The sequence below is a fragment of the Scyliorhinus torazame genome, chromosome 6 (genome assembly GCF_047496885.1).
Source record: "Scyliorhinus torazame isolate Kashiwa2021f chromosome 6, sScyTor2.1, whole genome shotgun sequence".
NCBI classification, from domain to species: Eukaryota; Metazoa; Chordata; class Chondrichthyes; order Carcharhiniformes; family Scyliorhinidae; genus Scyliorhinus; species Scyliorhinus torazame.
Window position 1 is genome coordinate 316986513 of NC_092712.1, and position 18996 is coordinate 317005508.

General features: G+C 45.8%; 1 protein-coding gene and 1 long non-coding RNA gene across 5 annotated transcripts in view; one reads left to right on the forward strand and one right to left on the reverse strand.

Annotated features, from left to right (window-relative positions):
• The window catches only part of LOC140425627 (cadherin-6-like), a 260191-nt gene that overhangs the window by 214457 nt on the left and 26738 nt on the right, over positions 1–18996 (reverse strand). Inside the window, exon 1 of one of the 4 annotated variants that reach the window (XM_072510135.1) lies at positions 16916–17016. The exons of the other annotated variants lie outside the window; for them this stretch is intronic. The gene's annotated coding sequence lies outside the window, so the exon portion shown is untranslated. Of the gene's footprint in view, positions 1–16915; positions 17017–18996 lie in introns of those variants that run through there. 4 annotated transcript variants of the gene reach the window in all.
• LOC140425628 (uncharacterized) overlaps positions 17204–18996 on the forward strand; it is an 82546-nt gene continuing 80753 nt past the window's right edge. Inside the window, exon 1 of the long non-coding RNA XR_011947912.1 lies at positions 17204–17390. This is a non-coding gene — a long non-coding RNA (uncharacterized lncRNA). The remainder of the gene's footprint in view (positions 17391–18996) is intronic.

Consider the following 18996-nt stretch of genomic DNA (forward strand, 5'->3'; position numbering starts at 1 on the left):
AGTGTGATCCACCACGCTTCGCGTTCAAGATCAAAAGGACAGGATGTAACCATCTGGGATGCCCACTTACAAAGGATCCCGGGAAATATGGCCACCTGCAAAGGCCCATGGTCAACCCAGGACTCAGGCGCTCAGAGCTTATGCATATTGGCAACTCAGATAACTAGATGCTATCGAAACCCCAGCTACTTTGCATTCTAATGGCCCATTTCCCCAGAACAAAAGACCTGTACTCAGGAAACAGATACAGAAACAGACTCATCGGCGCCACTCCCTTTGCTCAGGGAGCCCAAAAAGCCAAGGTCAATGACCGCTCAGGACATGCCCTGCCATCAAGGCACCCGCCCCTTTATTGGCCAAAATCGAAGGCAGCAATCGAAGCCTGCCGAATTATTGGGTCCAAAGCTAAGGACCGCCCAAAAGAGCACAAAACCCCAGAAGGATAAAGAGAGACACTGCCATGTGTTCAATCTCTCTTGGCCCCGAAGCTCGGTCTCTCTTGGCCCCGACCTACGCCTAAAACCAAGTGTAGCATCACGACCAGAAAACAAATTCAAGACCAACGATTGCTCCCAGTCAGATGAGCCCAGCAGAAACGAAGTCACTTCTCCAGACCCAGCCACGCCAGATCCGAACAAAGGCCTTGTTCCTCTGCATAAAGCCGGGTGCCTGAAGTTAAGTACATGTTGTTGTAGTGTTAGGTGTAATTTAGCTTGTGGTGTTTTATGTCGCATGTCAAAGAACTTTTTGTGTGTAAATAAACGATCATTTTTTTGAAAATAAATTTAGCGTACCCAATTCATTTTTTCCAATTAAGGGGCAAAATAGCATGGCCAATTCACCTAGCCTGCACATCTTTGGGTTGTTGGGTGAAACCCATGCAAACGCGGGGAGAATGTGCAAACTCCACGCGGGCAGTGACCCAGAGCCGGGATGGAACCTGGGATCTCGGCGACATGAGGCACCAGGGCTAACCCACTGTGCCACCGTGCTTCCCAATAAACTATCATTGAACTTGAACTAACTAACTGGTTGTTTGGTCTTTGATCGATATCCGGTAAAACCCTGTGGTGGTATCATTTGATACCTGGCGACTCTGAAATGCAATATCACCATTAATAACTGTCATATCAGTATCCAGTTAAAAAGAGCAACATTATTGGCGTCTCCTGTGCGAATTGGCAACAACCCTTTCCTTCCTAGAGTGTGGTGACCAGAACCGCACACAGTACTCGAACTGTGGCCTAAGCAGCGTTTTATACAGCTCCATCGTAATCTCCCCGTTCTTATCTTCTACGCCTCGGTTAAGAACAGCAAGTATCCGGCAGCACGGTGGTGGCGTGGTTAGCTCTGCTGTCTCACGGCGCTGAGGTGCCAGGTTTGATCCCGGCTCTGGGTCACTGTCCCCGTGTCTGCGCGGGTTTCGCCCCCACAACCCAAAGATAGGGTTGGTGGATTGGCCGCGCTAAATTGCCCCTTAATTGAAAAAAAGTGAATTGGGCACTCTAAATTAATATAAAAGAAGAAAGGCAAGTATCCCATATACCTTCTTAACCACCTTATCTACCTGTCCTGTTGCCTTCAGGAATCTATGGATGTGCATCCCAAGGTACCTCAGGTCCTCTGTACTTCCTCGCATCCTACTGTCTATTGTGTATTTCCTTGCCTTGTCAGTCCTCGCAAAAATTCATCACCTCACAAGTTTCAGGGTTAAATTCATTTGCCACAGTTCCCTCCATCTGATCAGCCCGCCTACGTCGTCCTCCCCCTTCACCACACCACCAATTTTTGTGTCACCTGCAAACTTACTGATCGCAATCGGTGGATGAAGGATTGTTTGGGAGTGGGGAGAGGGAGGAACAGGGGAGGGTCAGATCGGAAAGTGGAGGGAGATGGGTAAATGATTGAATGAATGCTGAGAGAGCATTCGCATCAATTCATCGACCAGGTGGGAGGAGAGCACCTGCATCTCCAAGCTCCATATTCAGGTATGTATTATTTTAAAAACCCTAGCTTCTCCATAATCAGTTCCAGTGGTTCTATTAAGGACCAGTGGTTAGGCTACATCCAGCTGGCACAGGGCACACCGATCAGATGAGTTTCAGGCTTAAACCCAAGATGACTAATCTTCTGCCTTTACCAATGTGGCAGGTAGCCAGGGTCTGCCAGTCCTCCAGGGTAGGCCCGGACAGTGCTGTGTGCCACCCTGGAGGAAGATCATTGGGACACTATAAAAAAAATGCTTTTCGTTTGTCATTTTCTTTGAACATTTTTGGTTACCAGATATTAAAATATTGAAAGTGGGGTAAAAAAAAAGGTTTTGGCCGACCGTCGGGCATTATCCAAGTGGATCATGAATCTTTTTGATTTCCAATCTGCATAGGAAGGCTGTGCATCGCAAGGATGAATATGTTGCCTGACTAATGGCTGGGGCATGAGGGAAAGTCATGTGATTAAACGTCCAGGAATATATTTAATCCCAGTTGGCAACCCGACACCGGAGAGCTGACCGGTGGTGATTTAACCTGATTTAACCACACCTCAGGCGAGGGGCAAGGTAGAGATGACAGGACTTCATGAATAACCTCAGCAGGTACGGGAATCGAACCCACACTGCTGACCTCGCTCTGCATCACGAACCAGCTGTCCAACCAACTGAGCTAAACTGGCCCCCAATGGAACAAGTACAGCATCATTAAGTAGCCATAGAATCCCTGCAACGCCATTTGGCCCATCGAGTCTGCACCGACCCTCCAAAGGAGCACCCCTCCTCGGCCCACTCTCCCGTCCAACCACTGTAACCCCCTAACCCCACCTCACCTGCACATCTTTGACAGTCAGGGGCAATTTAGCGTGGCCAATCCACCTCACCTGCACCTCTTTGGACTGTGGGAGGAAACCGGAGCACCCGGAGGAAACCCACCCAGTTACGGGAAGAATGTGCAGACTCCGCACAGTCACCCAAGGATGGAATTTAACCCGGGTCCCTTACGCTGTAAAGCAGCAGTGCTTGGCAACAATCATTCTGTACAAGATAATAAGATGGAAACTGAAAGGGAAGTCATGTAAATACATTGAAAACATTTGCTATATTCATTAAAAATAAACAAAGATGCCTTAAATTAATACAGCATCATTAAATAGCATTACACAAGTATAGCTGGCAATGAAATACGATTTTAATTTCCACTTGTGAGACAGGCCATAACTCAGTAATGGAAATAAAAGACATGTTTCATTACATTTTGTCATGTATTGTCCATCTATATTGGAACAGCAATTCATTAAGTGGAAATTACAGTCACTGTGAAAACTTGTGTAAAAATTCATTAAATAGCCATTTTAGTCAATCTCTGGAAAAGGACAGGATGCTGCACACGTTGTAATACGTTTCCTGGAATTGGGAATATTAAAGGGATAAACTGTTTTTTTTCGCAAATAGTCTACATCTCTTTATCTGTCTGGAGAAAGGAATGAGCCAAAATTGTGAGTGCCTGCAGATTCGGAACAGATATCAAAATCTGCAAAGGAAATATTGGAAGATACTTGAATTAATGGACATGAAAATTAGCCAGTTCCTTTAATCAGATAATACCTAGATAATGGGATGGAAAGTCACAGATCCAAATTTGCCCACAACACAAAGATAGCTCACATTGTAAGCAGGGCAGAATTGCAAAGAGTTATTGACAGATTAAGTGAAAGGGCCAAAATGGATTCCACTGTTATCAAACGTGAATCTAAAAGGATAGAATAATCCTTGGGCTGGGACCCTGCCTTTCGAGGGCATTGACAACCATGGACCACCACTGAACATGTCCATGACCATGCTGGGCAAAAAACTGCAGTGGTTTGCTGGGACCTCCGGCAGTGTGGCTGACCAGGAAACTCCCCTGCTCTTACCACCTGCCAAGAGGAATATTGGAAGCATTTAGTGGCTGATAATCCACCTGTTTGGCAACATTAAGCACGCATCTTTCATGGCCATCAAGTCCTGAAGTGGGACTTGAAATCAGAGCTTCTGACCAAGAGGTAGAGGCACTGCCACTGCACCACCGCATCTCCCAGAGAGGATAGCGTACTTTCTAAATGGCGAAAAGATAGAAACAGTGGAGTTCCAAAGAGATTTGGGGGTCCAGTTAGGGTGGTCATTAAAAAAATGTAAATAGGTACAGAAAATTATTGAAAAATGTAATGGAATACTGGTTTCTATATCTAGAAGACTAGAGTACATGGAGGTAGAAGCATGTTTGAGCTATTGAATCCTTTTGTTTGACACCTGGCCTCATTTGGCAGCACCAGTGCCTCAAGGTCAATAGCTTGTAGGAGTAATGTGGACAGTTCTGGCCACCACACCATAGTGAGGATGTAGTGGCCTGGCAGAGTTCAGTGTACAATGTCCAGAATTATACCTGGACTCCAAAAGTTAAGTTACAAGAACATGTCTTTGAAGTGTAGTCACTGTTGTAATGTAGGAAATGCAGTCGTCAATTAACATGCAGCAAGGTTGCATAAAATGCATTGTGATAATATCCATACTATTTGTTTTTAGTGATTTTGGTTGAGCGATAAATATTGACCAGGACACTGGGGAAAGCTCCCCTGCCCTTCTTCAAAATGGTGGCATGGGATCTTTTACTCCACTCTGAGAGGGTTGACAGGACATCAGTGCGTCCTAGGGGACAGCACCTCCAACACTGCAGCACTCCTTCATTGCTGGAATGTAAGCCTAGATACTCAGGTCTCTGGAATGAAGCTGATGCCGCAACTTACTGACCCAGAGGCTAGCCAACCCAGAGTGCTACCAACTGAGCTCGTGGACCCGAGCAATTTGAGGCAGACTGTGGCGGGTTAATGTCAACCAGCGACAGGTTAAGGCAAATTGGACTTGGGGAAAGAAAGGCAAGAATATAACAGGATAGGATTAGCTATGCAGGATCCAGAAGATCTTTTGAAATGCCAATTTTAACTGGCTTACTTTCTGGTCATGAAGCATTACAGTCTAGCAGTGTCCAAACTGAAATGGAACTGAAATTTAAAGAAGTGGAGAAAGAACATAAATCGGATCCTCCTGCACTTGATCAGAACTGAATCAAAAGAAGTCCTAATTGCCTGCGTATGGCAATAGGAGAGAAGCATTTTGGTTTAAGTTTTAATCTTGCGACATATAAAGGGAGGAGTCTGGAATTCTCCTGACATTCCATCTTAGATACAACCACGGTGACCGAGAAGAGAAATTAACATCCGAAAGTAAGAATATTCCCAAGGAACATGACACTTTCAGTTGAACAACTTTGTCCTTGAGATCAGTGAGGCTCCTGTGAAAGAAAAGGTGACATCCTGGAGGGTATTTTTGTGCTTTACCCATTGTTACTGGAGTTAGCTTTTCACCAGGTTAACTCTCTCTTTCCTCTCACTCATGTCTCTTGATGGCACCATGGTTAAAACCCATTTGCATTGCCTGGTCTACGCAAACTAGTCGCAGGAACCTACCTCCTCCACTGAACAAGCCAACTTGGGGGCTGATCAACATCAGTCCCCATTTTGCTGCATCTAATGAGTCGCTGACTATTACTGCTGACAACCCAGTTGAACTTGTCCTTAAAATAATTCCTGGTATTTCATGTTTATGTTTATTATGAATGTTTCTCGCCGTTAAATAATCGAGCTCAGCCAAGAAGGATAATGACGTTAGACGATTAAGGCAACCGATAAGCCATTTCTGACAACAGTCTGTGGCATTGCTGTTTGGACAGTTGCCTCTTTGCAAACATTGTGCCAATAAAAGGCTTTTAACTGGCTATAACATACCTGACTACTAGTTAAATTAATTATTTAAACAAAAATCTTATCATCTTAATTGAAAAAAATCAGCTAGGACAGAAAGCCTGGTTTATTTATATGAGTGGAAGGGCAGCACGGTGGCCTTGTAGTTAGCACAGCTGCCTCACAGCGCTGAGGTCCCAGGTTCGATCCCGGCTCTGGATCACTGTCCGTGTGGAGTTTGCACATTCTCCCCGTTTCTGCATGGGTTTCGCCCCCACAACCCAAAGATGTGCAGGCTAGGTGGATTGGCCACGCTAAATTGCCCCTTAATTGGAAAAAAATGCATTGGATACTCTAAAAAATAATTAAACATGGGTGGTGTGCTTCTGTCCTCATTCCTCAGGGGTTAACTCCTTTACCTCCAGCTGTTTCATCAACTGAACTTGTTGAAAGAGTCTAGAAGTGCAACATACACCTCTGAAGTATTGTTGTCTGCAGTGGAGTGCATGAGATTCGATCCAAATTCAAGAAAAGGTGGGCCTGACTTAATGGTAGGTCACTGGGTTCTTTTTTGATTCTCCTCTTCATATTCCTGAAACATCAGTGTGAGGAAACTATTGTCTTCATTCCTTCTTTAGTTCCAGACTAGTAGTAGTACAATCAACAACACAACTTTTGCTAGAGTATCATAAACCCTGTGTACGCGCAACAAGAGCTGTGATATCAGGTGTGGGAGATGGAGCTCGACATGATGGGCATCTGTTTGCCCTGATCAGCTCCACATGCAATAAGCTAAGGTCAGCTGCTGTCGCATTCCTCATTGTGGCACCTATCCATCCAGCTCTGTTGCCAATAAACCTCACTCGAAATGACTTCTCTTTCAGCTGAATTACTCTAATCTCTTACAGCCTCCACTCGGGTGGGCAGCGTGTGATTTAGTTTGCCTCGTTTGACCCTGAGCACAGTACATTTTCTTTCTGATTGACAATGATGTTAGGAAAATGTCAGCAGCAATCGAAACACAGTCCAGGGGTAAAGCTAATATTATTTGGAGTTGGCTTGTGATTCTGCCACCTTTAAAGAGCAGATAACGTAGTGTCTCGTGTTGAAATGTTTCAAAGCAGCTTTAAATAGAATTACATAACATGTATTTGATGGAATCAGGCCAGTCAGCCTCACCAATCCATGTAGGCATTTATGCTCCATCCCATCATTTTTCATCTAATTCTATCAGTATAACCCTCTATTCCTTTCTCCCTCGTGTTTCCCCTTAAATACATCCATACTATTTGCCTCAACTGCTTCATTTGTAGTGCATCTGGGTAAAGAATTTTATATTTTATATTGTTGGCCTCTAGTTCTACTCTTCTTTACAAGTGGAAACATTTCCCTGTGGTGGCTCTCTAAGTAGCTTCCATCGTTTTAAAGATATCTTGTTAGTTCACCTCTCATCCTTCTCTTTTCAAAAGAAAAGAGAGCAAAGCCTGTCAAACCTGTCCCACAGTACTTCACAATGTACTGAGTAACTTAAACTTCTCAGTTAAAGAAATAGAACTCTTTGCAAAGCACAATGTGTTATCCAGATATTCTCCATTGGAAAATGTACTGGTCAGCTCTATATGGCAATGGGTTCGTTTCCTGATGTGGAATGAAATGGAAGAAAGAGGACAGTGTGTGTTAGCAGCTGTATTTTTCATAATAAGTTGCTTTCATGAAATCCATAATGAAGGGTCATATTAATAATCCTAAGCGATATGGTTTGTTTGATTCACTTTGCTCGAATAGTTGCATGCGAGAAGGCAGCCCATTAGCTCCAGCAGCAGGAGCCACTGCACCCCTGATATTGAGGGTCGCCGGTCAGTAACCCCATCCCCATTCACCCCACCTTCATGCCTTTTCACTTGCCGAATGTTGCCTGGGCTGAACGGTAATTAAAGTATGTTTCATTGCATCACATACATTAAAGAATAACGCTGGGAGATCTTCCCCACATTCCCAATGTTACCCCCTTCTTCTTTGATTGAGGAGGTGTTGCTGGTTTGGGGGGTGGAAAGGGAGAGTTAACTCTGTTATTTATAGAAAAATTATGGAAGCAGGATCAGAATGTCTGGATAGGGTTCAGGGAGGAGGAAGTAGGGGAGATGTTGGAAGAAGGGCTTTGGTACAAACCTTTACGAGGATAAATGCATCGACCTAATGCCGAGGTTGGCACTAATATAATTGAAGGTAGTTCACAAAACACATTTGACAAGGTGGAGAATGAGTTGCATGTTTGAAGCAGTTGAGGGCATCTGTGACAGATGTGGGAGGGGGCCAGCCAATCATGTACACGTGTTTCGGTTTTGCCTGAAACTTAGGAAATTCTGGAACATCTTGCTTGTCACCATGTCTGCAGTGGTACAATTGGACCTAGAACCCAGTCCCCGAGGGGCCATGTTCGGGGTGTTGGATTTGCCAGAGCTCCAGACAGAGGCAGGGGGCAGATGTCTTTGCCTTTGCCTTGCTGGTGGCGAGGAGGCGGATCCTATTGGGTTGGAGGTCAGTTTCCCCACCCTGTGTCTCAATATGATTGGGAGATTTAATGGAGTTTCTAAGCCTTGAGAAGATGAAGTTTAGTTCAAGAGAGAATGAGGAGGGAGTTTCATATAAGATTATATCTCACTTTAAGGAATTAACCTCGGTCAGCAGTTAAAATGGGAGGGGGTTAGTTAGTTAGTTAATTAATTGTTTTTGGGTTGAGGAAGAGATTGTTAAATGTTTATTAAATATGTGAAATATGAATTATGTATAAGAAAAATTTTGAAAAACCTAATAAAAATATTTATTTAAAAAATGAATAATGCTAGCATTTGAGCTGAATATTTCTCTAAGTTACCCAGCTGGAGTCATTCAGTCCATATGATAGGGTCATAGAGAAAATAAATGATAGCTTTCATTCTGAATGTCCAAGCTATCTGTCCTGATTCTTCCACAACAGCGAGGGGAACTTGCAATCAAGGTAAAGGGAATAGAAATAATATAAGCATGCATGAAGATTGAGTTTCAAACTGGGGTGTGCATAGCTTGACAGTCCATTTAAGGCTTGTATTGCAGCTTGATATACCTGCTCTTGCAGTTGTGTGGAAGAGTGGTGGTGGTGTCTACTTTAAATCTCTGTGCAGATCCATTCCTAATTCGGAAACTACATTTGCATTTATCCTTATTCTATATAACTCGGTATTTCACCCAAAATTGTTGCAACCATAACACTTGTCCGCTCATCACGAAGCCTATACATAGCAGCCATCAACCCTTAATGTTACTTAGTGCTAATTATTGTTTAGGCGAGACATCAAAAATACATCTGTGGTTATTCAATTTGTTGTAAACGGGAATTGGAAGTGGTAAACAAAAATCATTTGGAGAAACAGAAAAACGATGAGAAGGGGCATAATTCCGCATTGCACTGCTCATACAAATGGTCTCTCCAGAAGAGACAGAGCTACTGGAATCAGCAATGAACTAACAGTAAAATGGACACTGATAAAAACAGGAGCACACAAAATAGATTGCAAATTTAACAATACCTCGTACATTGCTCCCCAGGCAATACTGATAACTGGCAACCAGAAATCAGTAAATTAATAAAATTCCTTAATCCATTGTCAAGGTAATGCAAATTGTAAGACAGCCAAGTGACACTGATTACTAATCCATCTCAAGAACTCTAATTTAATCATTTCTCACAACTTTTGCTCTAATTCATATTGAGGGAGAAAAATCAACTTGGCATCATCAGCATTTGGGATGGACACTTTTGTTCCCTACAATAAACTGTCTGACTGACTGACAACCTTGTTTGAGTTGTATCTACAGATATATAACGGACTGCATCTGGGGAGAAATGTCGCTATCACTAATAAACACGATGGTAAGACTTGGAAAGATGCAATTTGCAGAAACTGGAACTTCTGATTGGCTCATTATGCACTTTGTGCCTTGTGCAATGGCGAGCACAACTGGCCAATTGGTGTTGGCCTGAGTTGGGGGGTGAGGGCGTTACAATCATGGGGAGAGTATCACAACTAGTCCTGTAACAACCCAAAATCAATGATAACACATAACCAGATGTACCTGCAACTACTGGTCACAAGACACAAGTTTGTTTTTCATGCGATGTGAGTGTCATTGGCAAGGCCGCCATTTGTTGCCCATACCTGATTTCCTTTGAACTAAGTAACTGCTCAGTCATTTCAGAGTCAGTCGTGTTGCTGTGGGTCTGAAATCACATGTAGGCCAGACCAGATAAAGAGGGTGGATTTCCTTCCCTAAAGGACACATTCGAACCCATGGTCCCTGGCCATTAGCCTGGGGATGACCAATCCAGTGACATTACCACCATCTTCCCATTAGGTAGGGGAGTGAGGGGTTTATGTACATCCAGTGTCCCGCAAAAGGACAGTGCACCTGTGTGTGGATTTGCAGCAGGGATTTAGTAAAGATTACGGCAGTTCAAGCCCATGTTGAAATGAAATGAAAATTGCTTATTGTCACAAGTAGGCTTTAAATGAAGTTACTGTTATTAATCCAAACTCACATTATTCATCTGCCCATCTTCTATTTAACTCTCCAGGAAATCGGACTCTCAAGCAAGTTGCCTTTGAAGATCAGCGCACGTTGGTTGTGAAGCAGCCACCTGACCCCCGAGGGCTGTTCCAGATTAGAGGGTGGGGGGGGGGGGGGGGGGGGGGGAGGGGGTTTGCTACCCTGTATGCTGAAACACGCCTTTGGGATAGGTGCTGATCATTTAGCACAATTAATTGTTTCTGATCCGGAAAATAACCCAACGTGCGAATTAGGAGCAGGAGAGGCCACTCTGCCCTTCAAACCTGTCCCGCCATTCAATGGGATCACAGCTGATCTGATTGTAAGCTCACCTCCACATTCCTGTGTGCTCCTGTCCTGACCTGACCAATGGACTTTGATAAAGTGTTTGGTGTTATCATCTGCTCTCTTCCATATTTCAATGATGCATTGTCTGGGACAAGGATTTTTAAAGAAACACTTAAAATAAACTTGTTTTCCTGTTCTTGTGTCTTCGGTGATTTGTACAGGTTGGAGTAATATAGGTTTCTGATAATTATCTAAAAGCAAAAGGCACTGCGCCAGGGACCCGGGTGCGAGTCCGGCCTCGGGTAACTGTGCGGAGTCTGCACGTTCTCCCCGTGTCTGCGTGGGTTTCCCCCCGGGTGCTCCGGTTTCCTCCCACAGTCCAAAGATGTGCAGGTTAGGTGGATTTACAATAATAAATAATTTGTCTCTTAGTGTCCAGTGATGTGCAGGTGAGGTGGGGTTACGGGGTAGGGCGGTGGAATGGGCATGGGTAGGGTGCTCTTTCAGGGGGTCGGTGCAGACTCGATGGGCTGAATGGCCTCCTTCTACTCTGCAGGAATTCTCCGTTTCTATGATTCTATGTTGTGGGCAGCTCAGTCCCGTCATCAATCGGTAAAAGAACAAAGTGATTCAACCACATGAGGGAGCCAGACATCTATATCAGTGGGAGTTGAACGCTCGCAGCCAGCAGCAGTGCGCACACACATCTCGAAAAGCCAATGACTGCGGATGCTGGAATCTGAATCAAAAATAGAAAATGCTGGACAATCTCAGCAGGTGTGACAGCGTCTGTGGAGAGAGGAGGGAGTGAACGTTTCGAGGCTGGGTGACTCTTTGTCAAAGATGGAGAGAAATTGCAAATGGGGTCAGATTTATACTGTAGTCTGGGCGGGGGGGGGGGGGGGGGGGTTACAGTATAAATCTGACCCCATCTCCAGTGCACACACACCTCTTGCTCAACCGCAATTTGCCCCAAATGCAACCTGTCCAGTGGAAATGTAAAGGAGGTGGAAATGTCGATTACATTGGTGCTAAACTGCTAATAACTGAGTAATATATTCCTGCGTCTGTGACTTCCTTGATCTTTGGGGTTTCCCAGTGTGGAGCTAAGTGGAACTCCAGGTTAGCTTTTTTTTGACACTGGGCCTTCTGGGCAGCACAGTAGCATAATGGTTAGCACAATGGCTTCACAACACCAGGGTCCCAGGTTCGATTCCGGCTTGGGTCACTGTCTGTGCGGTGTCTGCATGTTCTCCCCGTGTCTGCGTGGGTTTCCTCCAGGTGCTCCGGTTTCCCCCCACAGTCCAGAGATTGGCCATGCTAAATTGCCTCTTCGTGTCCCCCCCAAAAAGGTACGGTAAGGTGGGGTTAGGGGATAGGGTGGAAGTGTGGGGTTAGGTAGGGTGCTCTTTCCAAGGGCCGGTGCAGGTTCGATGGGCCGAATGGCCTCCTTCTGCACTGCAAATTCTGTGATTCTGTCACTTTTAGACACAACCAAGCGGAGGTTCAGCGGAGGCCGGTGAGGCTCAAAATGCTGAAGCAGCCCCATGTGTTTGTCATTTCAGTCTGGACGCATCAAGCTCCCCACCGTCGCAAATACTTCCTTTCTGTCAAAGGGGGTGAAGAATTCCTGTCACCGTTCCCCTGATGGTGCAAAATGTATTCTTCTGCAAGAGAGTGTGTGTGAAATGGTGAACAGGAATTCTGACCTGCTTCATCAGCTGCTTGAATAAAGCAACACTGTCAACTCTGCCCCCCACCCGCCTTGGCCAGGTGTGAGAGAATGAATTCCCGGGCACATGGGGGAGTTAAGTGGATGGAGAAACCAGCGCAATCTGCAAATGTTTCCCAATGTCATCGTCCCAAAAGAAATCTTCCTCGACTCGAGAGAGTGGCACCGTGCAGAGAGAGACACTCTTACTCTGGCTCCACACACATTTCCATAGCTGTGTGTGAGCGATGCTGAGCTGGGCTGTGTCCACAATAACCAGGCACTTTCCCTGGGCTGTCTGACTCGCGGTCTGTGTCTGCACAACCTCCAGACTCCCGGACATCAATTGAACAATTCCTGTCTGGGTTCACACTCACTCACTCTCACACACACTCACTCAGACACACACACTCATTCAGACGCACACACTCACTCACACACCCATTCACACAGACACATACACAGCCACACACTCACTCACACATTCACACACTCACTCACTCACACACCCTCACTCACACATTCACTCACTCTCACAGTCACTCACACACAGACACACACACTCACTCACACACTCATTCACTCACACGTCACTCACACAGACACACACTCACTCACACATTCACTCACTCACTCTCACACTCACTCACTCACACACTCACTCACTCACACATACTCACCCACACACTCACTCACTCTCACACTCACTCACTCACACACAGACACACTCACTCACTCTCACACACTCACTCACTCACACACACACTCACTCACTCACTCACTCACTCACACACTCACTCTCACACACTCACTCACACACTCACTCACACACTCACTCACTCACTCACACACACTCACTCACTCACTCTCACACACTCTCACACTCACTCACTCTCACACAGTCATCACTCACACACTCACTGACACAGTCATTCACACACACGCACATGGACTTACACATTCGCTCATACTCATGAATGCACACATACTCTCTCACACACACTCACACAAACTTCACACTTACACACACACACACACTCACTCACTCTCACACTCACTCACTCTCACACACTCACTCACTCTCATACACTCACTCACACACACATAGTCACAGCGACTCACATTCACTCACACTCACCCATGTACACACATACACTCTCTCACACACACACACTCACATTCACTCACACGTGCACTCTCCCACACACGCACTCACACTCTCATACACTAACACACACATACTCACACACACACTTCACACACTCGCACACTCACTCCCACACTCAGTCATGCATTCACTCACTCACTTACTCAGACTCACACATGCACTCCCCCACACACTCACTCACACATTAACACACACAAACTCACACATTCTCACACACACTCACACTTCACACACATTTGCACATACACTCACACACACATGCACTTGCTCACACTCATACACTTACACACTCACATATTCTACCACTTACTCTCACACACTCACCCTCTTATGCACACACACTATCTCTCTTTTGCACACACTCACACACACTCACTCACACATTCACTCACACACACTTACTCACACATGCACTCTCCACACACCCACTCACACTCTCATACACTAGCACACACTCTCACACACAGTCACTCACACTTCACACACACATTCACTCACACGCACTTACCCACACATGCGCTCTCACACACACCCACTCGCACTCTCATACACTAACACACACACTCACTCACACTTCACACACATTCACTCATGCAACTCACTCACACTTATGCATACTCACACATGCACTCTCGCACACACTCACTCACACTCTCATACACTAACACACACACATGCACACTTCACACACACACACTTCCACAGTCACACACATGCTCTCACACTCACACACACACATGCACTCACTCACATCCAGACACTCACACACACTCACATACTCAGTCACAAACAAACACCCACACCCTCACCCTTATATGCACACACACACAATCATCACACACACTCACTCACAGACACATCAAGTGCTCACTTATGCACATTCATACACACTCACTCACACACTCATTCACAGGGGCTGGTTTAGCACAGGGCTAAAGAGCTGGCTTTGAAAGCAGACCAAGGCAGGCCAGCAGCACGATTCAATTCCCGTACCAGCCTCCCGAACAGGCGCCGGAATGTGGTGACTAGGGGCTTTTCACAGTAACTTCATTTGAAGCCTACTTGTGACAATAAGTGAATTTCATATCATTTTTCCACAATCAAATGGAACAATGAGAGGCAGGGCACAGGTCAGCAATTGAACCTTGATCAGAAAAAGAACTGTAAATGGAAATAGTTGAGTGTTACTCAAACGTTCAGTCAAACCTTTTCAAAAGCCGCTCAGTCTCCAGTGATACCAACAATCACATCTCTGAGAGCACAAGGTAATGAAACGCCCTGAACCTGTCACCCAGACAGGCACCTGGGGGTTGGGTTTATTGATTTGAAGTGGGGTTTGGGAACAGCTGGATCCTTACCCTGCCAGGGGGTGCCTGGCAGCAGCTTTTACGTCTTATCCTCTATCTCCATCGGAGAAACCGGCTGACAGAATCAGATAATCAGACAGCACAGGAGGGCCATTCGGCCCATCATCCGTGCGGCGGCACTTTGAAAGAACTATCCAGTTTAGCTCCCCCCCCCCCCCCCTCCATCCCGGCCATGCTGCGGCGGAGAGAGACAATACCCACATTTCCACCCTGGGAAACGCAGTGACCGGCGCCCTCTGCAGTCTGACCGAGTCCAAGACCGATGACCAGGATCCAAGTTCAACTGAGGGCTACTCGGCTTCTCAACCAGGTTGTGCTGGAGTTGCAGGTGGGGGCGGGGGTGGGGAGGTAGAGCAATGGCTAATCTTGCAGGAATCTTGAATGGCATATTCTGTTGGCATTAAAACGAGGATGGCAGAGATCCATAGGTCAGCTGCCCTTACTGGCTGGAATGGGCAAGAGGTCATGTGTCAACATTGGCCCTTGTAGCTGTGGGGGGGGGGGGGGGGGTGCCCAGGAGTGATGGAGGACCAAACCATTTTCGCAGGTTAAAACATCCAGAAGATTGCTCATCTGCTTCAGCCCCCCCACCCCCCCCGCCAAGGAATCACCAATCAGTTTTTGTGACACCTCACTTTTAATCTGTGTTCTGCTGCCAGTAGCTGCGCTCATCTCCCTGTCGAACTAACATTGCCAGATGCCTCCAGCTGTTTGCTACATTCAGCTGGCTCCACAGGCTGAAGGCAGGACATGTTTCTGCACCAATACATTGATCCACACTCACACTGGCTATGAAGTGGATTGGTTAGTGAAGGGGGGGGGGGTGTAGGGGAGGGTACACAGCGCCTGGTCACTCACCCAGGTCCTTGGTGCTGTGAGGCAGCAGTGCTAACCACTGTCCACCCCCCCCCCCCGCCCCCCCCATCCCCCCCCCCCCCGCGACCCCGGCCCGGGACTCGGACGTTAACTCTGTTTTCCTCTCCACAGACGCTGCCAGACTTATTGAGTTTATCCAGCACTTTTTGCTTTTATCCCAAACATAAACTCAAATTCAAAATTCCCCCCGTTTCTCCCTCCGCTGTTTTAAAAGATGCCAGTTACTGAACAAGACGGGGGGGGGGGGGGGGGGTGGCAAACAGTGCCCAGGAAAACAACAAAACTGGGACTGCTGAAAATCTCAATCAAAGACTGGTGCTGAGTATTTTCAGCACTCTCTCTCCCTCTGGCTAGTTCCACCACACCGCCTGCCTCTGTGCAGGGAACACTGCAAAAACCGCGAACTTCATTATCAGATGTGCAGATGCCGGCGTTGGACTGGGGTGAGCACAGTAAGACTTCATTATCAGAGAGGAAGAACGCGTCTCAGAATAACAGGAGCACATTTCACAATGTTCAGACTAATAGCATAACTCAATTCAGAATGAAAACATCGCAGTTTATCGGCGATAATACACTTCGTAAAGCTCAGCGACAATACTCACTCACTTCTTGACAAATTAAACCTCGTTCCGAAGCTTGCACACTGAAAGAACAAGTAATAATCCTGTTCCACTTGTTTAAGTCTGTGTAACAATATAACACGTACATTCCCTGTCTCGTTCTCACTTCAGTCGATCCCTGGAAACAATTAGATAGTTCTCCAAAAAACAACACATGAAACATTGCAGACGGTTGTGTGAAAGTAAAACAAAAACATGCTGGAAACACTGGGCAGTGGTTAACCTGAAATGCTAACGAGTTCTCTCCATTGATGCTACCTGGCCTGTTGTGGGTTTCCAGCATGTTCTGATGTGTTCTTTTCCTGCCATTCTGGGTACATCTTCTGCAAATCATTTCCACTGTCCTTTCCTGGCTTGTAGCAATCGTTCCTGTCCACTTAACATATCTTTAGAATGATCCTTTAAACATTGCAATCATGCCTAGATTCTGAAGTGAATTGCTGCCCTCTAACTTCTACCTTTTTGCCTAAACTTATTACAGTAAGTTTCCTGCTAGAACATCTGCAAAAACAAAGGCAGAGACCTCTCTCACCTTGTCCACATATCCTCAGCAACCCAGCGTCGTTTTATTCTCAATAAACATCAGTTCCGAAATCCTTTGTCTGAATCTTTCTGATCAGAGCCTTGTTAAGGTGAACAAGAATGAGTCAGCCCCTCTTTCACTTCTACCAATGTTGGGTCTTGTAATCTGGTAACCACAGGCGAGCTATATGAAGTGTAATACCGCTGTGATGCTGTCATTCTGAATTGGGTTATGCTATTGGTTTGAACAATTGTGAATGTGTTCCTGAACTGGAACCATGGAGGAGCCAAAATCTTGTTCACTGCACCAAAGTTAAAAGTTAACAACTTAATTTGTCTCCACAAACTTCGGTATCAATAAGGTTTCATTTTGAGGTCAATAAGGTTTGACCGACAGTTCGAATTCTCCAACCAATACTTGTAAAGAAATCAACAATGGCAAATTGTGAACAATCTCTGTAGCGAATCTCTACACCCTACATCAGGTAATCTCAATATATTATTGATACAAACAAGTCATATGGAATGTGTGTTCTTTCTCTGTCAACACATTATTGAGAAATATGATGTATTCATCTATTAATCCGCAAATTGCAGAACATATATATAATTGTGATTGCTACTTTGATGTTTGCCATGGCCAGCGCCATGAAGAGGTGCTGGTATAAAACACAGTATCACGGGTCTGTTATTAAATGCATTGGCCTGTTCTCAATCCGTTTGAGTGTCAGTCTCAGTGCTGCGCCTTATGAGGCTCGATAGCGCATAGTTAACCCCATGGGACAGTTCTTACCGGGCAATCTTTCTCTGTCTATGACAGATTGAGTAGCCCTCTTCAGGGTCGTGCCAATAGCGAGCCTGTGGACTGGGAGTCACAGTGTTCGGGCGCTCGGCTGGAAACCAGTAAGATTGCAACTGGGGTTATACAGTCGCTGTCCTCCGCACGCTCCTGAAGTCCTTCATAGTTGCATTGAAGATGTTACACGCAAGGTGGGTGAGCAGCCCGCCAAATACAGTGTCAGCTAGCCGGAAATTACAGTGGGGAAGGGGGGGGGGGGTTAACCTTGACCACAACAAAGTGATGATCTAACATTAAAAACCCCCAATATATATCCATCTATCACAGCTATCATATTGAGTCACACATTTCACATTCGTATATCGCTGATTGCAGGCTTTTTTGATAAACTATTTAACTTGAAGGCTGGTCAATTAATATTTTTATGTGAGCCACATGAATAAATGCAGCGTTAGGTTCAGTACAGGACTGACCTGCAAATGGATCTATGCGTGTTCGCATTAGGAGGAAGGCCCTGGAGTTATTGAAACCCCCAGAGGGAACTTTAGGGGAAAAACTTGAGGCAAGGGGGGGTGAGAATATTGTGCTAGAATTCCTTGAATGGGTAAGAAGACATTGGGAAGAGATTGGAGCGTGTCCCCAAATAGCCTCCCACTCTCCCCTACTGCCAAACTACTATCAATATAAACACGTTTCCTACAAATATTTGACTCGGGGCTCCTTATATTGGTTGTGGAGCGGACACGCAATTGGGAAGTTCGTTGCATCGCCTCTTTATATTTCGAAGCATCACTTTATCCTCGCCCTCCCGGATCAGCCCCAGATCTAAGCACCTGCGGTCCAGCCCATCCAAATTCCTCGCCCAACATCATTCCCCACAGTGGGGAAGAGAAAAGAGCGGCTTGTTTAGATAATGTGAATTCCATTATTGCCGTCCCATCAATCTTGATTTATTTAATCTACCAATCTCTGCTGAGCAGTAATTAAACTGCTGCTTTTCCTGACTCTGCACAGAGAGTGGCACAGACTCACAGAGGGATTCGTGTGGGAGCAGCTGAGAACTGCCTCCTGCTCAACCCGCACCCCGACATTGAATGGACAGCAACGGGTTTAAAACGGTTCGCTTTTTCGACACCGTGAACGGGGGTTAAAGGTGCGCCGAGACGCACACTTTATACAAAAAAAAGGGAGTCTCATTGTATTAACCTTATTCAGGGTCAATCTATTCAGGCCACCGTTCAGTGTAATACAAGGGTCTGGGAGTGAAGTTGAATGTGGTGAGGAGCTCTGGA